Raw genomic sequence first — 26,699 nt, forward strand, 5'->3', positions numbered from 1 at the left:
CTATCTTTCTATCTATCTATCTATCTATCTATCTATCTATCTATCTATCTATCTATCTATCTCTGTCCATCCTGCTGTCTGTCTATCTCTCTGTTTATCCGTCTATCTATCTATCTACCTCTGTCCATCTGTCTATCTTTCTATCTCTCTGTCTGTCCGCCGACTTGTTTGTCTGTTTGCCTGTCTATCTATCTATCTATCTATCTATCTATCTATCTATCTATCTATTTTTCCAAAGAGGATGAAAACATATTTTATTTGTGTAATGGCAATATAAAGAGTACAATATAGTTATATAGTCAGTATAAAATATTTCTCATTTTTGGTAGGGGAATTGTTGGGAATTGATTGTTAGTCCCAGGACTGGTTAGATGACAGCATGCTCAGTGTATGATATACAAAGTGTTCCTCAGTTACACATATGCTATAATAAAGCTCTAGGTCATATATTATACTGCAAGAAATAGAAAGTCATAAAAACTCTTTATATAGGGCCTAGGAGGCTACTGAAACAACACACTCTGCACCAAATGGCTGTAGAAGGTTGGCATAGTATATTCAAATTCTAATAAGCAAATGTAATTATAGACTCTTAAAGAAGCCACATGAAGGAATAGAATGAAATCTGCCTGTAGATGGTTTTATGTCTTGGTAGACTGGTTAACATTCCTAATGTTACATACAAATTGAAGAGAAACCTCTTACCATATGTATATTCAGTCCCTTCATGTGAACAAAAGGTGATTGAAATGGTTTAACATCTGCACAAACCCACATGTTGTATACAGAGATAAAAACAAACTCTATTGTAATTCTATACCTTAGTGTTGGCTATGTATCAGACTCCTGGTCGATTTAATTAAAACAGTCTGAAATCTACCATAGAAGCATTTTATATATATGAAAAACAAATTAAAAATGTGTTTTGGAAAATGAGGCTATATTGTGCTCACAGAAGCAATGCACATCAAGCAGCATGTGTCTTACGATCAAACAGTAAAAGTGGCTCAATTGCAATCACAGAACATAGTACTGTACATATTTTTCCTCAGCATTTTAAGGACAACACTCAAGCTAGGGGCATTTATTAAAATGAGCAAATGGTAAAATTACCAGGTTTCGGAATTGAGCTTTTTGAGTAATAGAGAGCATTTGATGATACTTTCAAGTTGTAATAAATTCAAAGAGATTTTCCTATAGTAAACTATTATGTTATAATAGATATCTTTTTGCATCCCCTCTCCCAAAAATAAAAACATAAATAAAAAACAAATGAATAACAGCTAATGAATAAATTATATGTACCCCAAAATGATGCAATTAAAAATACAACTCATCTCACAATTACAAAGTGAATAGGAGAAGCACCACGTAGTGCCTGTTCCATAGCACTGGGGCTATGCACAAACAAACCCTATACAATCCCAGAAAGACCTCTTCCATTTAGCAACTAGTGCCAGTCAGTTGCTGCTAAGGCAAATAAATTCATGGAATGCATCAAAAGAGACTTAGATGCTTATTACATGAACATAGTTTTACCTCTATACTAACACAGGGTTGCCAACCGTCCAGTCCATACAAATAGGTGACTTTTTTCCTTTGTCCATGAAAATATTTTTGAGGCTGTTGGCACTTGATTAGATTATTTTGGTGGTAATTATAAATTTTATATCTCACAGAAAATGCTGGTAACGAGTTCTTATCAGTATATTGAGCTATAGATATGTATTACTTATAATCTTTATCATTCATTATGGTTTTGTCGGCAAAAAATGTCGGGATGAGTTGTCCAGAAAAAAAGAAAAATTGTGGTTGGCAACCCTGTACAACCACTTGTCAAACCCCACATTAAATATTATATACAATTATGGAAGCCATGCATAAGGGCATAAGTGTAAAGGAGAGTAACCAAAGTAAATTAAGTAATAGGTGAGCTGCAGCACCAAGACAAGTTATCAAACTTGGCTTTTTGAACGTGGAAGAAAGATGGCCTAGGAGTGACCAAATTATGGTGTACAAATACACTGCCTGGCCGAAAAAAAGGTCACCACCTGGATTTAAATAAGCAAATAGGTAAGAATTTCCCAGTTTCCCGGTCAGGGCTAGGTTCGGCAATGTTATGTGCCTAAAGAATAAGGTCAGCGGACTACCAGAATATACTGAATGACTAGGTTCTTCCAGCAATCCATTTTTTCTTCCCTGATGGTACGGGCATATGCCAAGATGACAATGCCAGAATTCAGTGAGCTCAAATTGTGAAAGAGTGATTCAGGAAGAAAGAAGCATCATTTTCACATATGAGTTGGCCACCAAAGTTCTGACCTGAACCCCATTGAGAATCTTTGGAATGTGCTGGTGAAGACTTTGTGCAGCGGTCCAAATCTTCCAATACAAGATCTTGGGGGAAAATTAAAGCAACGCTGGACAGAAATAAATGCTGGGACATTGCAGAAGGTTATGGAAATTATGCCATAACGGATGTGTGCCATAATCAGAGCTAAAGTTGGTCCAATGAGTGTGTGACTTTTTTTTTCCAGATAGTCTATATGGATGGACAGTATTGAATCTCATACATTATATTTTTACATCTGTATGTCTAGAGGACATCTTCTACAATTTGAGGAAAAATTATTTACTATAACATAATTGGAGTTCCCTATTATAGGGTGGTAGGCTTCTGTCCATTTGGACTTGAGGGATCTATGTCTTCTTTTAAGCTTGGCCACTATGTAACTAGTTATTTTTTATCTATACACATGTGGACAAAATTTGGGGTACCCTTCCATTAAAGAAAGAAAAATCCACAATGGTCACTGAAATAACTTAAGCTGGCAAAAGTAATAATAGATACAAATGTATTGAAAATCAGCTAATGAAAATCTGAAATTGTGGTTCAATATAATAATAATAAATAAATACTAATCTAATGAAACTGGTCTGCATAAAAATGATTGTACCCCCTAGAAAAGACCATAGGGACATTTTAAACTAAGGCATGACCTGTAATTAGCATCACATGTGTCAGTCTGCCTATTTAAAGGGTGAAAAGTAGTCACTTTGCTGTTTAGTATCATGATGGGTACCACACTGAACATGGACCAAAGAAAGGTAAGGAGAGATTTATCTCAGGAGAGTAAAAAGAAAATGATAGACAAACATGTTAATGGGAAAGCCTTTAAGACAATTTCCAAACAGCTTGATCTTCTTGTTACTACAATAGCACATATTATTCCAAAGTTTAAGGCCTATGGGACTGTAGCCGACCCCTCTGGAAGTGGCCGCAGGAGGAAAATTGATGATAAATTGAAGAAATAGATAACACAAATGGTAACCAAAGAGCCCAGAACAACATACAAAGAGACTAGAGGTGAACTCCAAGGTCAAGGTAAATCAGTGTCAGATCGCACCATCCATCACGGTCTTAGCCAAAGTGAAATTAATGGAAGACAACTGTGGAAGAAACCACTGTTGAAAGCAAATAATAAAAAAGTGAGACTGGAATTTGCCAAAATGCAAACCACAAAGCTTCTGGTAGAATGTTCTTTGGATAGATGAGACAAAACTGGAGCTTTTTGTCAAGTCACATCAGCATAATGTTCACATTATGTGGAAGGAGCTACAACATGCAGTCTGGAATAGGCACCCTTCAAACCGGAGACAGCTGGAGCAAGTTGCTCATGAGGAGAGGGCCAAAATACCTGTGGACTTGTGCAGAAGACTTATAGAGAGTTACAGAAATCACTTGATTGTCTCAAAAGGCTGTACAACAAAATATTCGGTTAAGGGTGGCATCATTTTTTGTCCAGGCCAGCCTTATTAGTTTGTTTTATAAATTATTCTGTTCAGGCACAACAACTCAAATTCTTCTCAAACTATAGCCACTCCAATAATCAGTTTATCGACGTGGGTCCAGTTGCACTAACCAATGGCAATGAGTTGCAATTTGTATCGCTAAAGAGGATGAGATTCTACTGTGCCAATGAAATGTCTGGGATGTTTTTTTTTTTTTGGTTTTTTTTTACGGAAGCCGAGATTTGCATGAATACCCTACATAGTGTTGAGCGAACAGTTCGAGCATAGTTCGGGTCCGTACCGAATTTTGGGGTGTTCGTGACACGGACCCGAACCCGAACTTTTTCGTAAAAGTTCGGGTTCGTCGTTCGGCATGTATTTTGGCGCATTTTGAAAGGCTGCAAAGCAGCCAATCAACATGCATCATACTACTTGCCCTAAGATGCCATCGCAGCCATGCCTACTATTGGCAAGGCTGTGATTGGCCAAGTGCAGCATGTGACTCAGCCTCTTTATAAGCTTGTGCGCACGTCGGGACGTGCTCACTCCCGATGTGAATAGAACAGGGATAGACGCAGCTGATGCTAGGGCGAGAATAGGCAGGGATAATTGAATAACTGGAAGCAAATTTCTCTCCTCCACCTGTGATTCATCTGAACAACTGCAGCTGAGCTGCTTTTTTGATAGGGATTGGCTATTTTTAGAGTGGCCAGAGTGATTTTTCCATTCACATGTACCTGGGCTGACCGCCGGCCGCCATTTTGCGACTTGTAGTGCTGCAGCAGAAGCTGCCACAGTGTGCATTCCAAAGCTCCAAACAAGTCAGACATCTACACCTGGGATTCAGACCAATAGCGATTTAGCAGCACAGTCCAATGCTATTTTTTTTAAAGGTTGTGCAGACCATTTTGTGGCACATGTTACTGGGCTGATAGGCGGCGGCCATCTTGGGACTAGTGCTGCAGCACAATCTCTCCCAACGTCCATTAATCACTTGTAATAGTGGTCTGTGCCATAGAAATCCTACATCAGGGACTTGGGTGTGCTTGTGTCACCCCTACTAATACCAGTCCACCTGTAATCCATACAGTGAAAAGCCATAAAGTATTCCAGTGAGGGAATTTTTTATTTATTTAAAAAAGGCCAAGTTAGTTTATCTGGCGTTTAATATACTAGATACAGTTAGGCCTGCGTTTCATACATCTGGAATTAGCAAACTAATGTGCTGGGGTTGGGAAAACATATATGTACCCATACTAGAATCTGTCAAAGAAAGCGGTACTCACATATAACAGTCATTCCATCTGTAATCCATACAGTCAAAAGACTGAAAGTATTCCAGTGAGGGAATTTTTTTTATTTAAAAAAGGCCAAGTTAGTTTATCTGGCGTTCAATATACTAGATACAGTTAGGCCTGCGTTTCATACATCTGGAATTAGCAAACTAATGTGCTGGGGTTGGGAAAACATATATGTACCCATACTAGAATCTGTCAAAGAAAGCGGTACTCACATATAACAGTCATTCCATCTGTAATCCATACAGTCAAAAGACTGAAAGTATTCCAGTGAGGGAATTTTTTTTATTTAAAAAAGGCCAAGTTAGTTTATCTGGCGTTCAATATACTAGATACAGTTAGGCCTGCGTTTCATACATCTGGAATTAGCAAACTAATGTGCTGGGGTTGGGAAAACATATATGTACCCATACTAGAATCTGTCAAAGAAAGCGGTACTCACATATAACAGTCATTCCATCTGTAATCCATACAGTCAAAAGACTGAAAGTATTCCAGTGAGGGGATTTTTTTTATTTAAAAAAGGCCAAGTTAGTTTATCTGGCGTTCAATATACTAGATACAGTTAGGCCTGCGTTTCATACATCTGGAATTAGCAAACTAATGTGCTGGGGTTGGGAAAACATATATGTACCCATACTAGAATCTGTCAAAGAAAGCGGTACTCACATATAACAGTCATTCCATCTGTAATCCATACAGTCAAAAGACTGAAAGTATTCCAGTGAGGGAATTTTTTTTTTATTTATAAAAGGCCAAGTTAGTTTATCTGGCGTTCAATATACTAGATACAGTTAGGCCTGCGTTTCATACATCTGGAATTAGCAAACTAATGTGCTGGGGTTGGGAAAACATATATGTACCCATACTAGAATCTGTCAAAGAAAGCGGTACTCACATATAACAGTCATTCCATCTGTAATCCATACAGTCAAAAGACTGAAAGTATTCCAGTGAGGGAATTTTTTTTTTATTTAAAAAAGGCCAAGTTAGTTTATCTGGCGTTCAATATACTAGATACAGTTAGGCCTGCGTTTCATACATCTGGAATTAGCAAACTAATGTGCTGGGGTTGGGAAAACATATATGTACCTATACTAGAATCTGTCAAAGAAAGCGGTACTCACATATAACAGTCATTCCATCTGTAATCCATACAGTCAAAAGACTGAAAGTATTCCAGTGAGGGGATTTTGCTTATAAAAAATAATATATTTCATTGTGGTGCGAGTTGAATCGCAACAATGAAGAAAAATACTATTAAGGGACGAGGACGCGGTCGTGGTGGTGTCCGTGGAGCCTCTGTTGCTGGTAGAGGACGTGGCCGTTCGGCCCCAGGCGCACACAGTAGGGAACGAACTCCCTCAACTAGCCGGCAGAATGTACCGCAATATCTCGTGGGGCCATATGCCGCTCTTAGGATGGTAAGGCCTGAGCAGGTACAGGCATTAATCGATTGGGTGGCCGACAGTGCTTCCAGCACGTTCACCACATGGTCTTCCACCCAGTCTTCTGCGGAAAGCGCACAGGTGGCACCTGAAAACCAAGCCCATCAGTCTGTCACATCACCCCCAAGCATATCAGGGAAACGGTCTGAGCCACAAGTTATGCAGCAGTCTCTTCTTCTGTTTGAAGACTCTGCTTCCAGGGTTTCCCAGGGGCGTCCACCTAGCCCTTCCCCAGTGGAGGAAGACATACCATGCACTGACGCACAACCACTTATGTCTCCAGATGAAGAGGACATGGGAATACTACCACAGCAGAGTCACCGACTCTCTGATGATGACGAAACACAGGTGCCCACTGCCGCGTCTTTTTGCAGTGTGCAGACTGAACAGGAGGAGGTCAGGGAGGGAGACTGGGTGGAAGACGATGCAGAGGACGATGAGGTCTTAGACCCCACATGGACTGAAGGTCGTGGCGATGACTTTCACAGTTCAGAGGAAGAGGTAGTGGTGAGACCGAGACAACAGCGAAGCCAAAGAGGGAGCAGGGGGCCAAAGCAGACGAGCCGCCGCCCCCAGAGTTCGCCTGCTACTGGACATCGCCAACAGGGACCCAGCCCCACAAAGGCAGCTTCAAAGAGTTCCCTGGCATGGCACTTCTTTAAACAATGTCCTACCGACAAGACCCGAGTGACTTGCACGCTCTGCCATCAGAGCCTGAGGCGAGGCATTAACGTTCTGAACCTCAGCACAACCTGCATGACCAGGCATCTACATGCAAAGCATGAACTGCAGTGGGGTACACACCTTAAAAACCAGGCACTCGCTGAGGCTCCCCCTGCTCCCTCTACCGCTGCTGCCTCGGCTTCCGCCTCGAGAGGAATGTTGCCACCTGCCGAGCAGCAAACAGAGGATGTGCCACCGACACCACCACCACCGCCACCGTCAACTAGCGTCTCCACTATATCACACAGCAGCGTTCAGCTCTCAATATCTCAAACCTTAGAGAGGGAGCGCAAATTCCCCCCGAGTCACCCTCGAGCCCTTGGCCTGAACGCCAGCATTTCTAAACTGCTGGCCTTTGAAATGCTGTCATTCCGGCTGGTGGACACAGACAGCTTCAAACAGCTGATGGCCATGGCTGTCCCGCAGTATGTGGTTCCCAGCCGCCACTACTTCTCCAAGACAGCCGTGCCTTCCCTGCACATGCAAGTGTCCGATAAAATCAAGTGTGCACTGCGCAACGCCATTTGTGGCAAGGTCCACCTAACCACAGATACGTGGACCAGTAAGCACGGCCAGGGACGCTATATCTCACTAACTGCACACTGGATGAATGTAGTGACGGCTGGGCCCCCAGCGGACAGTTCCTTGGCGCACGTCCTTCCGCCCCCTAGGATCGCAGGGCATCATTCTCTGCCTCCTGTAGCCTCCTCCTCCTACTCGGCTTCCTCCTCCACTGCTTCCACCAGCTCATCCGGTCAGCCACACACCTTCACCACCAACTTCAGCACAGCCCGGGGTAAACGTCAGCAGGCCATTCTGAAACTCATATGTTTGGGGGACAGGCCCCACAGCGCAAAGGAGTTGTGGCGGGGTATTGAACAACAGACCGACGAGTGGTTTCTGCCGGTGGGCCTCAAGCCAGGCCTGGTGGTATGCGATAATGGGCGAAATCTCGTGGCAGCTCTGGGACTAGCCGGTTTGACGCACATCCCTTGCCTGGCGCATGTGCTGAACTTGGTGGTGCAGAGGTTCATTCACCACTACCCCAACATGTCAGAGCTGCTGCATAAAGTGCGGGCCGTCTGTGCGCGCTTCCGCCGTTCACATCCTGCCGCTGCTCGCCTGTCTGCGCTACAGCGGAACTTCGGCCTTCCCGCTCACCGCCTCATTTGCGACGTGCCCACCCGGTGGAACTCCACCTTGCACATGCTGGAGAGACTGTGCGAGCAGCAGCAGGCCATAGTGGAGTTTCAGCTGCAGCACGCTTGCGTCAGTCGTACTGCCGAACAGCACCACTTCACCACCAATGATTGGGCCTCCATGCGAGACCTGTGTGCCCTGCTGCGCTGTTTCGAGTACTCCACCAACATGGCCAGTGGCGATGACACTGTTATCAGCGTTACAATACCACTTCTATGTCTCCTTGAGAAAACACTTAGGGCAATGATGTTAGAGGAGGTGGCCCAGGTGGAGGAGGAGGAGGAGGATGAGGGCTCGTTTCTAACACTTTCGGGCCAGTCTGTTCGAAGTGGCTCAGAGGGAGGTTTGTTTAAGCAGCAGAGGACAGGTTCACAAGTCGCCAGCCAAGGCACTGTACTGGAGGACGAGGAGGATGAGGAGGAGGAGGTGGAGGGGGACGAGGATGACGCAAGTTCACAGCGGGGTGGCAGCCCAGGCCCATCACTGGTGCGTGGCTGGGGGGATACGGTGGACGATACGCCTCCCACAGAGGACAGCTTGTCCTTACCCATGGGTAGCCTGGCCCACATGAGCGAATATATGCTCCAATGCCTGCGCAACGACAGCAGAGTTGCCCACGTTTTAACGTGTGCAGACTACTGGGTGGCCACCCTGCTGGATCCCCGGTATAAAGACAATGTGCCCACTTTAATTCCTGAACTGGAGCGCGACCGTAAGATGCGCGAGTACAAGCGCACGCTGATAGAGGCGCTCTTGAGAGCATTCCCACATGTCACAGGGGAACAGGTGGAAGGTGAAGGCAGAGGAGTGGCAAGAGGTCGCCAACGCAGCTGTGTCACGGCCAGCTCATCTGAGGGCAGGGTTAGCATGGCAGAAATGTGGAAAAGTTTTGTCTCCACGCCACAGCTATCTGCACCGACACCTGATACGGAACGTGTTAGCAGGAGGCAGCATTTCACTAACATGGTTGAACAGTATGTCTGCACACCCCTCCACATCCTGACGGATGGTTCGGCCCCATTCAACTACTGGGTTTCGAAATTGTCCACGTGGCCAGAGTTAGCATGTTATGCCTTGGAGGTGCTTTCCTGCCCGGCGGCCAGCGTTTTATCTGAACGCGTATTCAGCACGGCAGGGGGCGTCATTACTGACAAGCGCAGCCGCCTGTCCACAGCCAACGTGGACAAGCTGACCTTCATAAAGATGAACCAGGCATGGATCCCACAGGACCTGTCCCTCCCTTGTGCAGAGTAGTCCTTATTAACTGCCTAAAACATGTCTTGTTGTGCTACGGGCCACTTCTTTATTTGATACAAATTTTATGAAACCCACAGTTGAATGAAACTCTTCTCTGTCTGGGCGCCGGGGCCTAACCAGATGAAAGTGGCCGGTTAAACTAACGGGTGACATGAAGCCATAACCTCTGCCATGCTACCTCTGTCTTCTGTCTGGGTGCTGAGGCCTAAGTCAAATAAAGCGGTCTTCTGCTGTGCTGGGGGATATGAAGCTAATCTCTGACCTCTCTCCTCTGTCTGGGTCCAAAGGCCTAAATCACTGAAAGAGGCCTTCTCCTGTGGTGTGTGATATGATGCCAGAATATGTGCTGTGGGGCCTCTCTCCTCTTCCTGGGTGCAGGGGTCAAATAAACTAAATTGTGGCCTACTCCTGTGGTGGTTGATATGATGCCTGATTCTCTGATGTGGAACCTCTCTCCTCTGTTTGGGTGAAGGGGTCAAAGTAACTAAATGGTGGCTTCTCCTGTGGTGGCTGATATGATGCCAGAATATGTGCTGTGGTGCCTCTCTCCTCTTCCTGGGTGCAGGGGTCAAAGTAACTAAATGGTGGCTTCTCCTGTGGTGGCTGATATGATGCCAGAATATGTGCTGTGGGGCCTCTCTCCTCTTACTGGGTGCAGGGGTCAAAGTAACTCAATGGTGGCTTCTCCTGTGGTGGCTGATATGATGCCAGAATATGTGCTGTGGTGCCTCTCTCCTCTTCCTGGGTGCGGGGGTCAAAGTAACTCAATGGTGGCTTCTCCTGTGGTGGCTGATATGATGCCAGAATATGTGCTGTGGGGCCTCTCTCCTCTTCCTGGGTGCAGGGGTCAAAGTAACTCAATGGTGGCTTCTCCTGTGGTGGTTAGTATGATGCCAGAATATGTGCTGTGGGGCCTCTCTCCTCTTCCTGGGTGCAGGGGTCAAAGTAACTCAATGGTGGCTTCTCCTGTGGTGGCTGATATGATGCCAGAATATGTGCTGTGGTGCCTCTCTCCTCTTCCTGGGTGCGGGGGTCAAAGTAACTCAATGGTGGCTTCTCCTGTGGTGGCTGATATGATGCCAGAATATGTGCTGTGGGGCCTCTCTCCTCTTCCTGGGTGCAGGGGTCAAAGTAACTCAATGGTGGCTTCTCCTGTGCTGATTGATATAAAGCTGATGGTTGTGCCATCTGACATGGTTGCCAGGGTCTGATTCAATGGGGGCCTACTCCTGTGGTAGGTGATCTAAATGCCTGATTCTCTGCTGTGAAACCTCTCTCCTCCGTCTGGGTGTAGGGGTCAAAGTCTTTCAAAGTCGCCTTCTCCTGTGCTGATTGATATGAAGCTGATGGTTGTGCCATCTGACATGGTTGCCGGGGTCCCATTAAATTGTGGCCTACTCCTGTGGTGGTTGATATGATGCCTGATTCTCTGATGTGGAACCTCTCTCCTCTGTTTGGGTGAAGGGGTCAATGTAACTAAATGGTGGCTTCTCCTGTGGTGGCTGATATGATGCCAGAATATGTGCTGTGGGGCCTCTCTCCTCTTCCTGGGTGCAGGGGTCAAAGTAACTCAATGGTGGCTTCTCCTGTGGTGGCTGATATGATGCCAGAATATGTGCTGTGGTGCCTCTCTCCTCTTCCTGGGTGCGGGGGTCAAAGTAACTCAATGGTGGCTTCTCCTGTGGTGGCTGATATGATGCCAGAATATGTGCTGTGGTGCCTCTCTCCTCTTCCTGGGTGCGGGGGTCAAAGTAACTCAATGGTGGCTTCTCCTGTGGTGGCTGATATGATGCCAGAATATGTGCTGTGGTGCCTCTCTCCTCTTCCTGGGTGCAGGGGTCAAAGTAACTAAATGGTGGCTTCTCCTGTGGTGGTTGATATGATGCCTGATTCTCTGCTGTGAAACCTCTCTCCTCCATCTGGGTGTAGGGGTCAAAGTCTTTCAAAGTCGCCTTCTCCTGTGCTGATTGATATAAAGCTGATGGTTGTGCCATCTGACATGGTTGCCAGGGTCTGATTCAATGGGGGCCTACTCCTGTGGTGGGTGATCTAAATGCCTGATTCTCTGCTGTGAAACCTCTCTCCTCCGTCTGGGTGTAGGGGTCAAAGTCTTTCAAAGTCGCCTTCTCCTGTGCTGATTGATATGAAGCTGATGGTTGTGCCATCTGACATGGTTGCCGGGGTCCCATTAAATTGGGGCCTACTCCTGTGGTGGGTGATCTAAATGCCTGATTCTCTGCTTTGAAACCTCTCTCCTCCGTCCGGGTGTAGGGGTCAAAGTCTGTCAAAGTCGCCTTCTCCTGTGCTGATTGATATAAAGCTTATGCTTGTGCCATCTGACATGGTTGCCGGGGTCTGATTCAATGGTGGCCTACTCCTGTGGTGGGTGATCTAAATGCCTGATTCTCTGCTGTGTAACCTCTCTCCTCCGTCTGGGTGTAGGGGTCAAAGTAACTAAATGGTGGCCTACTCCTGTGGTGGGTGATATGATGCCTGGTTCTCTGCTGTGGGACCTCTCTCCTTTGTCTGGGTGCTGTGGTCAAAATAATAGTAAGTGACCTTCTCCATTGGTGGGTGACTTGAAGCCTGATTCTGTGCTATGGGACCTCACTCCAATTAATATTGTTTAATTTTTATTTATTTTATGTTAACTCATCATTTCCCTATCTACATTTGTTTGCAGGGGATTTAACTACATTTTGCTGCCTTTTGCAGCCCTCTAGCCCTTTCCGGGTGTGTTTTACAGCCTTTTTAGTGCCCAAAAGTTCGGGTCCCCATTGACTTCTATGGGGTTCGGGTTCGGGATGAAGTTCGGGTCGAGTTCGGATCCCGAACCCGAACATTTTTCGAAAGTTCGGCCGAACTCGTCGAACCCGAACATCCAGGTGTTCGCTCAACTCTAACCCTACACATAAATGATTTATGTGCATTCCATACTGCAGGTGAGTTATTGATAGAATGAGTCAAAACTTCAGTTGGTGTTTTAGAAACTCTGTCAAAGTAACTGGGGTGTTCTAAAATGTGGTCATTTAGATGCCAGATATGGGCTGGGATCTTGTGTGTGGGTTCTGCAAATTCAATATATATAGGTAGGGGCATGATCTTATGAAATGATGCCTATTGTCAGGGGCGTAGCTGAAGGCTCATGGGCCCTGGTGCGAGAGTTCAGCTTGGGCCCCCCTTCCCTCAGTGCTTTGTGGCCAGGAGCAGGGGAGCACATAGCCTTTGTGCTCCCTGAGGCAAAAATTGAAACAGCACTCCTCCCATGTCAAATTCTTGACCTAACCCCTTCCCTCCAGCCAGAGGTGTAACTTGACCAGCATGCACTTTCTATAATACCGGTGTCTTCTTATGTGGCCCAAGGGTCTTTGGGCACCCTCAGGCTCCTGGGCCCGGTAGCGACTGCTACCTCTGCACCCCCTATAGCTACGCCCCTGCCTATTGGGGTACTGTATTTTAAACCTTAAACAAGTCTTTGCATGATGTTAAAAGCATATTCAAAAGGTGGGAAAAGCATTTCTTTGCAAGTAGTGGGGGCAATGACTGGGAGCTGTGATAGCGCCTCTCCTCGTCATTGTACCCCTCAGATGCCGTGTTCACATCTAGTTGCGGCATCTGACATCATCAATACAATGTACAACTTTGAAAAATTTTAGAAAATCATACTTACCCTCATCCATTTGATCGCAAAGAGCCGGCTGCCGCCATCTTGATTAAAGATCGAGTGCGAAATCTCACGCAGCCTGTGATGACATCGTCACGTCAGCTGGCGTGGTGACGTCATACATCACCATGCATGGGATTTTGTGCGAGATCTTCAATCAAGATGGCGGCAGCATTATCTTTGCAGTGAGGTATGATTTTTTTTATTTTTTACCACCATTCAGAAAAAATCGATTTTGCTACCACAAAGCACAATGAAATTTGGCTTTGTGGTGAATCAAATTTTCCCCAAAATTCAAATCAAATTCTACGTCGCAGAGTTCGATTCCCTCAACACTAATGTTAATATATCTTATTTGTAAATAAGAGATTATTTTACTAAAGGTAAAAAAATACTGTATTTTTAATTATAATCATAATCTTTTTTTGGTTTCTGTACTGGATCAGAAGATATGGGGACATATAGGGTGTGAAAATTTGCAACAAACTTTTCAGCTGTGAGAAGAAAAAAAAAATAATAATCAGAAAAGACTGTGTCAGTGAGTCACTTAATGTCATTTTTATTTTGACTCTCTGTGCATCTGATCAGTATTGAATTCACTTGTACTTGTGTTTTCTCCAGTGAGATGATGTGTGTAGAAACTTAGGGGGTCATTTATTATGGAAAGTTCGGCACTTGGCGTACTTGTGTTGCAGATTTGGTCGCAAAGGGGATTTGCTGCCGAATCTGCAACTTTTTTATGCTCACAACACTTTTCCGAGGTGGTGGAAAAAGGTGTGTGTGGTGTGAGAGGGGAAGGGGGCGTATCGGCAGGCCTATCTGATTTATAATTTTCTATGTCTGATTTTGGCATAGAAAATGAATTAAAACTACGCCAGCAAGGGAGCTGAATTAGATTTAAGCAAGTCGCACTGCCACCAGTAAAGAGCTTAAGATGAGTCCAGGGCTCTATCTAAATTTCCGGTCTTAGTAAATGTCCCCCTTAGTCTTTAAAACAACATATTACAGACTTTACTAGGTCTACTTTTTAAATCCCTGTAAATTTCACAAAAAATACAAAGGTTGCTTTCAGACTGCCAAAAGACCTGTACTTTTTTGTACCCTTTTACAGAGATAACATCAGGACTTCATGCAGTTCATCAAAAGCCGAGTAAGTAAACCTTTAAGGCCTCTTGCACACGACCGTATGTATTTTGTCTGCAAAAAACAGATCCACAAAAAATATGGATGACATCTGTGTGCATTCTGTATTTTGCAGAACAGAACAGCTGGCCCCTAATAGAACAGTACTATCCTTGTCCATAATGCAGACAAGAATAGGACATGTTCTATTTATTTGCGGAACGGAAATACGGAAATGGAATGCACATGAAATGCCTTCCGTTTTTTTTTTGCGGACCCATTGAAATGAATGGTTCCGTATACGGCCCGCAAAAAAAATGGAACGGACACGGAAAGAAAATACGTTCGTGTGCGAGAGGCCTAATGGTGATCTTATTTTTGTATGATGAACTGTTGGAGGTCCAGGTATAGTGCCTAAAAATGTGTAATTTGTAATCCATTAAGAAACCCATATACGTCCATGTGCATTTTTCTATACTTAAATTTCTTACGACAAGTAAAAGGCTAGTAAGAGTAGGACCAGTAAACTAGTTTAATATAGGTTCGGGAGGTCACGTCTATACTTGGTCACGTGTGTATGTTTATTTGTGGAGGTATTAACTAAAGATTGATTACTTAATTTGTGCCTTCACTTTCCAATACCGATCTAAATTGAGCAAGATGACTGTGCTCACACAGAAATTGCTCATTATGTGCTTTTTTTCTGAACTATCTCCTCGTGGAATAATTTACTTTTGCCAACAGTAAAATATGCAAGAGGGAAAAATAATGAAGAATAAATTACTAATAGAATATATCATTTTCAATATATAAATGCATTACAGCTTTTGCACTACTTGGTTTATAACAAAAAATGGCACCAGTGTGTCAGAAAATCGTTTTCCAATCTTTAAAACTTGTATAAAACTAAAAATGTAATCACAATATTCCCTCACTAATGTATTGTCTATAGTTGTAGTGCTTCTGTATTTACCCCTTCAAGACCAGTGCTGTAAATGTAAGCCAATGGCTGGGACTTTAAAGAGGGCACCCGCTTGCAAGTGGAGCGAGCGCCATAGCCACTGGGTACATGCTGTTTTTAAACAGCTGGCACCTGGGACTAATATCTGCGACTGAAAGTAATGCAGATTGCGGATATTTAAGCCTTCAAATGTGACCATGGCATATGAACAAGCGAAAAAAACAAAAGTGTGTGCTTCTAGGTGTGCGGATGTAGTGTGCGAAAGCCTCTATCCTCCTGAATGGCAGGAAGTTGCCACACATTAGTTCCTATGGAGCCCCTGCCCATGGCAGAGCTACATAGGAACATAATGTATTTCTCACACACTCCAATGCTAATGCATTGCATTAGAGTGTATGAGAGAAGCAATCTGATGATTGTTATAGTAGAACTATAAAAAAAAGTGGCAAACAGTGAAATGAAAAAAAAAAAAGTCAAAATGGACGATTTTTGGTCACTCCACCTCCCGCAAAACATTAAATAAAAAGTGATCAAAAAGACACAAACACCCCAAAATTGTAGCAATCAAAAGGACAGATCACCCCATTACAAATATGTCATACATAGCTCTGTAAACATAACTAGAAAAAAAAGTTATAGGCCCCTTTCACATGGGCAAGAATTCCACGCAGATGCTATGCGTGAGGTGAATGCATTGCACCCGCACTGAATCCAGACCCATTCACTTCAATGGGGCTGTGCAGATGAGCGGTGATTTTCACGCATCACTTCTGCGTTGTGTGAAAATCGCAGCATGCTCTATATTCAGCGTTTTTAACGCAACGCAGGCCCCATAGAAATGAATGGGGCTGCGTGAAAAGTGCGGATGCAATGTGATTTTCACGCATGGTTGCTAGGAGATAGTAACATAGTAACATAGTACATAAGGCCGAAAAAAGACATTTGTCCATCCAGTTCGGCCTGTCATCCTACAAGTTGATCCAGAGGAAGGCAAAAAAAAAACCCTGTGAGGTAGAAGCCAATTTTCCTCACTTTAGGGGAATAAAAAATTCCTTCCCGACTCCAATCAGGCAATCAGAATAACTCCCTGGATCAACGACCCCTCTCTAGTAGCTATAGCCTGTAATATTATTACACTCCAGAAATACATCCAGGCCCCTCTTGAATTCCTTTATTGTACTCACCATCACCACCTCCTCAGGCAGAGAGTTCCATAGTCTCACTGCTCTTACCGTAAAGAACCCTTTTCTATGTTTGTGTACAAACCTTCTTTCCTCCAAACGCAGAGGATGTCCCCTCGTCACAGTCACAGTCCTGGGGATAAATAGATGATGGGATAGATCTCTGTACTGCCCCCTGATATATTTATACATAGTAATTAGATCTCCCCTCAGTCGTCTTTTTTCTAACGTGAATAACCCTAATTTTGATAATCTTTCAGGATACTGTAGTTGCCCCATTCCAGTTATTACTTTAGTTGCCCTCCTCTGGACCCTCTCCAGCTCTGCTATGTCTGCCTGTTTACAGGAGCCCAGAACTGTACACAGTACTCCATGTGTGGTCTGACCAGTGATTTGTAAAGTAGTAGGAATATGTTCTCATCACGGGCATCTATGCCCCTTTTGATGCAACCCATTATCTTATTGGCCTTGGCAGCCGCTGCCTGACACTGTTTTTTGCAGCTTAGTTTGCTGTTTATTAAAATTCCTAGATCCTTTTCCATGTCAGTGTTACCGAGTGTTTTACCATTTAGTATGTACGGGTGACTTGCATTATTCCTTCCCATGTGCATAACTTTACATTTCTCAGTGTTAAACCTCATCTGCCACTTATCTGCCCAAGCCTCCAATCTATCCAGATCCCTCTGTAGTAGTATACTGTCCTCTTCAGTGTTAATTACTTTACACAGTTTAGTGTCATCTGCGAAAATTGATATTTTACTATGCAAGCCTTCTACAAGATCATTAATAAATATATTGAAGAGAATAGGGCCCAATACTGACCCCTGAGGTACTCCACTAGTGACAGTGACCCAATCTGAGTATGTACCGTTAATAACCACCCTCTGTTTTCTATCATTGAGCCAGTTACTTACCCACTTACAGACGTTTTCTCCGAGTCCGAGCATTCTCATTTTATATACTAACCTTTTATGAGGTACAGTGTCAAATGCTTTGGAGAAGTCCAGATACACGACATCCATTGATTCGCCGCTGTCAAGTCTAGTACTTACCTCCTCATAGAAACTGATTAAATTAGTTTGACATGACCGATCCCTCACGAAGCCATGCTGATATGGCGTTATTTGCTTATTTCCCATAAGATGCTCTAACATAGCATCTCTCAGAAAACCTTCAAACAGTTTACCCACAACAGATGTTAAACTTACCGGCCTATAGTTTCCAGGCTCTGTTTTTGGACCCTTTTTGAATATTGGCACCACATTTGCCATGCGCCAATCCTGTGGGACATTCCCTGTCAGTACAGAGTCCGCAAATATCAGAAATAAGGGTCTGGCTATGACATTACTTAATTCCCTTAGGATACGGGGGTGTATGCCATCCGGTCCTGGCGATTTGTCTATTTTGATTTTTTTAAGTCGCTGTTGTACTTCTTCCTGGGTCAGACAGGACACTTTTAATGGCGAATTTATTTCAGCATTCAGCATTTCATCTGACAGTTTATTTTCCTCAGTGAATACATTGGAGAAAAAAATATTTAACAGCTTTGCTTTCTCCTCGTCGCTCTCTGCGACTCCCCCCTCATTACTCTTTAAAGGGCCGACACCTTCAGATTTATACTTTTTAACATTTATATAATTGAAGAACATTTTAGGGTTAGTTTTACTCTGTTTGGCAATTAATCTCTCGGTCTCTAGTTTGGCCGCTTTTATTTGTTTTTTACATGTTCTGTTTTTTTCCTTATAGTTTTTCAGTGCTTCCGTGCTACCCTCCTGTTTTAGGGTTTTATATGCTTTCTTTTTGTCATTTATTGCTTTCTTTACAGTTCTGTTTATCCACATTGGTTTCTTTTTGTTCCTTAACCTTTTATTCCCATACGGTATGTACCTCTCACAATGAGATTTTAGGATGTTTTTAAAGACATCCCATTTTTTGGCTGTATTTTTATTTTTGAGGACTTTGTCCCAGTTAGATAGGCCTATGGCCTCTCTTAGTTGGCTAAATTTAGCTTTTTTGAAGTTTGGTATTTTTGTTTCTCCCTGTAGAAACGCTCTTTTGAATGATAATTGGAAGGTTATTACTTTATGGTCACTATTTCCCAGGTGTCCCCCAACCTGCACGTCCTGTTCTGTCAGGTCTATTGGTTAATATTAAGTCCAGTATGGCCGTCCCTCTAGTCGGGTCCTGAACCAGTTGGGAGAGATAATGGTCTTTGGTTATTGCCAAGAATCTGTTTCCTTTATGAGATATACAAGTTTCAGTTTCCCAGTCTATATCTGGGTAGTTGAAGTCCCCCATAATAACCACCTCATTATGATTTGCCGCCTTGTCTATCTCGTTTAGTAGTAGATTTTCTGTGGACTCTGGTATATTAGGTGGTTTATAGTAGACTCCTATTAGTAATTTATTGTTGTTTTTAGCTCCATGTATCTCTACCCACAGTGACTCCACATGTTCATGTCCCTCACTTATATCTTCACGGAGTGTGGGCTTTAGACAAGATTTTACATAAAGGCAGACCCCTCCACCTCTCCGGTTTTGACGATCCTTTCTGAACAGACTGTAACCTTGTACATTAACTGCCCAGTCATAGCTATCATCCAGCCATGTCTCAGTTATTCCCACTATGTCATAGTCCTCCTCACACATCACTAATTCAAGTTCACCAGTTTTATTAGTCAGACTTCTGGCATTAGTATACATACATATGAGAGGTTTATGTATATTTTTTACCCTACACCTTTCCTTCTGAACTGTTCTTGTCCCTCCTTCCATTTCTCCCCCAGTCCCACTACCTTGCCCCCGGTCTCTATCTGCACTATCTTCCCCTTCTATAGTGTAATTACCCTCCCCCCCAGTCCCTAGTTTAAACACTCCTCCAACCTTCTAGCCATCTTCTTCCCCAACACAGCTGCTCCTTCCCCATTGAGGTGCAGCCCGTCCCTACGATAGAGGCTGTAGCCGACAGCGAAGTCGGCCCAGTTCTCCAGGAACCCAAACCCCTCCATCCTACACCAGTTCTTGAGCCACTTGTTAATTTCCCTAATCTCCCGCTGCCTTTCTTGTGTGGCCCGTGGTACCGGTAGTATTTCGGAAAATACTACCTTTGAGGTCCTTCCCCTAAGCTTTTGCCCTAAATCCCTGAAATCATTTTTAAGGACTCTCCACCTACCCCTAACTTTGTCATTGGTTCCGATATGGACCATGACCGCTGGATCTTCTCCAGCCCCTCCCAGTAATCTGTCAACCCGATCCGCGATATGTCGAACTCTAGCGCCAGGAAGACAGCACACTGTTCGGCGATCACGGTCTTTGTGACAGATTTCCCTATCTGTTCCCCTAATAATTGAGTCTCCCACTACCAGCACCTGTCTGGCCTGCCCTGCTCTCCTGGTCCCCTGCTTACCGGAGCTGACATTCCCCTGACTGGCAGAGGAAGTGTCCGGCTGCGGCAGTGCCGTCCCTGGACTGACATCCCCCTCATCTGCCAAACGTGCAAACTTGTTGGGGTGTGTCAGATCAGGGCTAGCCTCCCTGGCACTCTTCCCTCTACCCCGCTTTCTAAATGTTACCCAGCTAGCTACCTCACTTTCCTCAGCCTCCTCTCTGTCACCCTCTCCCTCATCTACCCCAAAGAGTGCATGCTCGGTGAGAAGCAAACTTTTTTGCAAATTGTCAATGCCTCTCAGTGTTGCAACTTGCCCATTTAGAGACTCGATTAGCGATTCCAAACGGGTAATTTGCTCACATCTTGAACAAAGAAATTCACCCTGGAACGGCTGTTCCAGGACTGCATACATCATGCAAGATGTGCACTGGACTGCGTTGTCAATTGTGCAACACATACTAAATGGGGATTACACCACAAAAGAAAAAAATACAATACAATGTAGTAATAATATACAGGCTAATTATGATGTTAGTAAATTGATTAAAGTCAATTTACTGTATTATTTTCCCTTATAACATGGTTATAAAGGAAAATAATGGCATTTTTAATACAGAATGCTTAGTAAAATGTTGCTTGAGGGGTTAAAAAAAATATATATAATTAACTCACCTCATTCACTTGTTCGCGCAGCCGGCATCGTCTTCTTTCTTCTTCTTTGAGGACCTGCAAAAGGACCTTTGATGACGTAATCGCGCTCACCATGTGGTGGTCGCGGTGACGTCAGCGCAGGTCCTGCTGAATGAAGATTGAAGATCCTTCTATCTTCATTTAGCAGGACCTGCGCTGATATCACCATGCTCAACACATCATCAAAGGTCCTTTTGCAGGTCCTCAAAGAAGAAGACGATGCCGACTGGCGATCAAGTGGATGAGGTGAGTTTTTTTTTTGTTTTTTTTTACCCCTCAAGCAACATTTTACTAAGCATTCTGTATTAAGAATGGTTATAAGGGAAAATAATAGCATTCTTAATACAGAATGCTTAGTATAATGTTGCTTGAGGGGTTAGAAAATAAAAAAAATTATAATAACATCTACACAGCACCGAACCCAAACCCGAACTTCAGTGAAGAAGTTCGGGTCTGGGTACCACATTCAGATTCTTATCACGCGCTTGCAAAACGCATTGCACCCGTGTGATAAAAACTGAACAACGCAACGCAATCGCAGTCAAAACTGACTGAAATTGTGTGCGCACTCGCACGGGTTTTCCGCAATGCACCCGGGACGCATCCAGAGCAAATCCGGGACGCCCGTCTGAAAGAGGGCATAGACATCAGACTTTTCAGTAGAAAAATGCAAGTAAAACTTTGCTGATGTGGTATGGCCATAATCCTCCTGCCCTAGAGAATGAAAGTAACAGGTCAGTCTTACCGTATAGGGAACACTGTAAAAACTAAATGCAAAAAACTGTTGCAGAATTGCATTTGTGTTTTGTTTTTTTAAATTTCACCCCATTTAGAATTTTTTCCAGCTCCCCACTACATCATATGCAATATTAAATGGTGAAATATAAAGTGCAATTTCTTCCGCAAAAAACAAGCCCCCAGTTATGGCCCTGTAAAGACAGGGAATGAAAAACGAAAACAAAAAACTAAAAAACCTCCAGAGCTGAAAGAGTTAAACACAGTCACACAACCATGATCTTATTGTTTATTTTATGCTTCTGTACTTTCAACTTATGGCATATTCTGCGCTTTGCCTACTATCTACACTACTCCATGGGTCTCCAACTGCATTTCTGTCTCTGGAGAGGATGTCATTCACATACTAGTTTGCAGACAGCAGATACTGAAGTGTAAATGAGTAGCAGAGCAGTGTCAAAGTCAGTGTCTGTTCCTTGTAAAGTGAAAGCAGTACCTTACATCTTGCAATAGAGGAGCATATAAGTAGCTGTGCACAAAGGCAATTTCTGTGAGCAGGGAGAGGAATTATGGAAACTGTAACCAAAACTTCTTGACATTTGTAATGCTGCCCACAGCAAGCCCTGGCAGCATGGAAACAAAGGTGCAACATAGAGAAGGACAGAACAATGAAAAATAACTATTCTGAGGAACATATTTGGCAACATTCCTGGGAAACAGGCCTGGCTTTGGAGTTTGCGTATTTTTCTTTCACAAAGTAGGCAATTTTAGACATTTTGAGCACAGGGAACTGAGTTGAGTCTAGAATAGGAACAGAAGATGAGGTGCACGACATAAAGATGCTCTCCTTTGTTTCCTTTGTATTCCTGTGTCATATTTAGGTACTATATGTGACTATAGAAAGATTGTGTGTTATTACAAATTGTTGCCTGTTTGCAACAATCCTTGCAAACAATTAAGTCAGTGAATCGGCATTGCCATAATCTCTGCCAATGTTTTTTTTTTTTTTTCACCAGTGCCCTACTGGAGCGAGATTGTAACATTTTTTTTTTTTTTACAATGTTGCATTTGATGAATCTTGTGCACACCAGCTCATACCTTTCTGCAAAATCACAGAAACTCACATATTTTTGTAAAGAATAATGACACGCACCAAACTATGCAACTTTTCACGGCAGAAAATTGATGAACAAGCCTTTATATATCCTCCCTTAGTATTTGTATTCAAAGACTATAGGGGTCAATTATCAAATGTTTTCAATTTGCTAGTGTGGTTGCATGTGGGCATTTGCACAAAAATTGTGATGTTTTGAGAGACCCATCTGTATTTGCTACTTTCATAAGTACAGTAGTGCTGATCGAGCACCGTAGTTCTCGGGTGCTCGGGCGGAACACATCGGGATGTTCAGGTGCTGGAGCATCTGAGTATAATGGAAGTAAATGCGAGAACCTGAGCATTAAACCAGGTACCCCCTGCTATGAAGAGGGGAGGGTGCCTGGTTTTAGGAAAATGTCAAAAATGTATGGAAACACCACCAAAATGGTTCTGTAACAGCATGGGAAGGATGTCTGGATGCATCTTGGACTCGCAGGTCGCTGCTGGGAATGATGTTGTCCGAACAGTACGCCACTTTTACAGACTGACAATAATACGCACAAAACCAAATAAAAAAATCGATTTTAGAGGAAAAATAGATAGGAAACATTCTTTCCTGTATATTTACTTGTATATAAAGTGCAAGTGCTTCCAAAAATTATAAGAAAGAGGCACTCCGATACAACCTGTATATCACATAATGGAGGGCCTCATTCACATTGTGGTACAAATGTTCATGTAGTTGGACTCCTACACTCATAAAGCCTATGCACTAAGTGAAAGGGCAGCCAAAATTTGCAAGGAACCGGCACTCCAACACACTCTTTATTACACATAAAGGAGGGCATCATACGCACCCTTGAACAATTATGATTGATGGCCTGCTGGTGACCCTCAAAACCATTTGATTCAAGGGCCTGCTGATCATCTGACCATCTAAAACATTATGGGTGAAGGGCCTGCTGCCGCTTTGGTGACTCTAGTTAACCTGGGGCCGATCGCACGTCCCCGTGACGGCAACGATCTATTCGGATGTCTGGCCTATCAACTTTCGATGTTATTGTCAGCGCAAACCATGGTGACTACGAGTAACTGGAAATCAGGGTTCGATTCAGGAGAGGTAGCCTGAGGAATGGCTACGGCTACCACATGCAAGCAAGGCAGCATGCGTGCAAATTACCTATTAGGCATAATTAAGTGTGGGCCTGCAGGTGAGCTAACCCTGTAAAAGGATTTTAGGTGCAGGCCTGCTGGTGATCTGACCCAGTAAAAGATTGTAGGTTAAGGCATGCTGGTGAGCTGACCCTCTAAAAAATTAAATGCGAAGGCCTTCAGATGAGCTGACCCTGTAAAAGATTTGAGTTGCGGGCCAGCTGGTGAGCTGACCCTCTAAAAAATTAAATGCGAAGGCCTTCAGATGAGCTGACCCTGTAAAAGATTAGAGTTGCGGGCCTGCTGGTGAGCTGTCCCTGGAAAAGATTTGAGGTGCGGGCCTGCTGGTAAGCTGACCTAGTAAAAGATTGTAGGTGAAAAAATTATATGCAAGGGCCTGCAGCTGAGCTGACCTTCTAAAACATTATATGCGAGGGCCTGCAGCTGAGCTGACCCTACAAGCCTGCAGGTGAGCTGACCCTCTAAAAAATGTAATGTGAGGGCCTTCATGTGAGCTGAGGCTTTAAAAGATTTGAGTTGCGGGCCTACTGGTGAGCTGACCCTGTAAAAGATTTGAGGTGCGGGCCTGCTGGTGAGCTGACCTAGTCAAAGATTTAGGTGAAGGCCTGATGGTTAGCTGACCCTCTAAAAAATTATATGCAAGGGCCTGCAGCAGAGCTGACCCTCTAAAAAATTATATGTGAGGGCCTGCAGCTGAGCTGACCCTCTAAAAAATTATATGCGAGGGCCTGCAGCTGAGCTGACCCTCTAAAAAATGTAATGTGAGGGCCTGCAGCTGAGCTGACCCTCTAAAAATTATATGCAAGGGCCTGCACCTGAGCTGATCCTCTAAAAAATTATATGCGAGTGCCTGCAGGTGAGCTGACCCTGTAAAACATTATATTTGAAGGGCATATATGCGAGGGCATTATATTTGACGAATAAGCATGTTGATATGATAGAAGAGGAGGAGGAGGATGAGAAAAGGAAGATTCAAATATATATCCTTGTTTGTGGTGAAAGGGGTGCATGGGAATACAGTGTATTCAGAACATTATAAACAACACATTTAAAGTGCCTTTATGTTCAGCCGCTATCCTCTGGTGAAGTCGAGAAGTCATGGTCAATCCAGGCCTTCTTCATTTTTATGAGTCAACCTATCAGCATTTTCAGTTGACAGGTGGATAGGCTTATCTGTTATAATGCCACCAGCAGCATCAAATACCCGCTCAGACAAAACGCTGGTGGCAGTGCAGGCCAGCACCTCCAATGCATAGAGCACCAGTTCGTGCCACGTGTCCAGCTTGGATACCCAGTAGTTGTAAGGCACTGCGAGATCATTGAGGACGCTGACATCTTCTGCTATATACTCCTTCACCATCTTCCAAAATGTTTTTTTCCGTGTGACACTAGGCTGCACATCAGGGTGAGGGTGCTGGCGAGGTGACATGAAACTGTCCCAGGCTTTGGAGAGTGTTGCCCTGCCTCTGTTGGAACTGCTGTGTGTTCCTCTTGTCTCCCCTCCTCGGTTGGCCAAGGAACTATGGACTCTGCCGCCAGCAATGCCAGGTGGAAATTTTTGGAGCAATTTTTCAAAAAGGATCTTCTGGTGTTGCACCGTTTTGCTCGTCCTCTCCACCAGCGCGGGTTGAGAAGGGTGAACAACCAGTAATCTGTGTGGTCTAAAATGCATATAACGCATGGGTCGCGGGAAATGTAGCCTAACATGAAGTCAGCTATGTGTGCCATAGTACAAACAGGCAAGACTTTGCTTTCGTCATCAGGAGGATGACTCTCAATCTCCTCATCCTCTTCCTCCTCGCCTGCCCACCTACGCTGAACAGATGGAATTAAACTTCCGTGGGTACTACCCTCCATAGCGGAGGCAGCCATCTCCTGCTCCTCCTCCTCTTCATCGCCCAATTTGCGCTGAGAAGATAAACTGTGGGTGGTCTGGCTATCACCTAGTGCAGTGCTTCTCAATTATTTTCTGTCATGCCCCCCCTAGGAAGAAGAAAACATTTTGCGCCCCCCGCGCGACTGTAAATAGTATCATTTGTCTATAAAATTGTTATAAGTACACCTCTGCATAACACTATCCTTATTAACGTATAAGAGAATAAAAATAGAAAGAAATGTGGATCGGACACACACTTATGGGGGGATCTGTGGATGACGGACACTTATGGGGGGATCTGTGGATGACGGACACTTATGGGGGGATCTGTGGATGACACACACTTATGAGGGGATCTGTGGATGACGGACACACTTATGGGGGGATCTGTGGATGACGGACACTGTTATGGGGGATCTGTGGATGACGGACACTTATGGGGGGATCTGTGGATGACAGACACTTATGGGGGGAATCTGTGGATGACGGACACTTATGGGGGGATCTGTGAATGACGGACACTTATGGGGGGATCTGTGGATGACGGACACTTATGGGGGGATCTGTGGATGACGGACACTTATGGGGGGATCTGTGGATGACACACACTTATGGGGGGATCTGTGGATGACGGACACTTATGGGGGATCTGCGGATGACGGACACTTATGGGGGGATCTGTGGATGACGGACACTTATGGGGGATCTGTGGATGACGGACACTTATGGGGGGATCTGTGGATGACGGACACTTATGGTGGGATCTGTGGATAACGGACACTTATGGGGGGGATCTGTGGATGACGGACACTTATGGTGGGATCTGTGGATGTCGGACACTTATGGGGGGATCTGTGGCTGGCACTGTTACAGGGGGATCTGTGGCTGCCATCCACAGACCCCCACCCCTTAACTGTGCCATCCACCGATTCCGTGTGCCCGCCGCCGCCGTTTAAAGTTATTAAACATGCCCCCCTCACTCCTAATAATAGTACCGTATATCTTCTGTATAATGCCGGCAGGCGGGCTGGGCGGCCGGCGCGTCCCTCAGTGACGTCACTTGTCTGCGTCGCCTGCTTCATTCATAAAGCAGGC

Source organism: Bufo bufo, chromosome 6 (assembly GCF_905171765.1).
Source record: "Bufo bufo chromosome 6, aBufBuf1.1, whole genome shotgun sequence".
Lineage (NCBI taxonomy): Eukaryota > Metazoa > Chordata > Amphibia > Anura > Bufonidae > Bufo > Bufo bufo.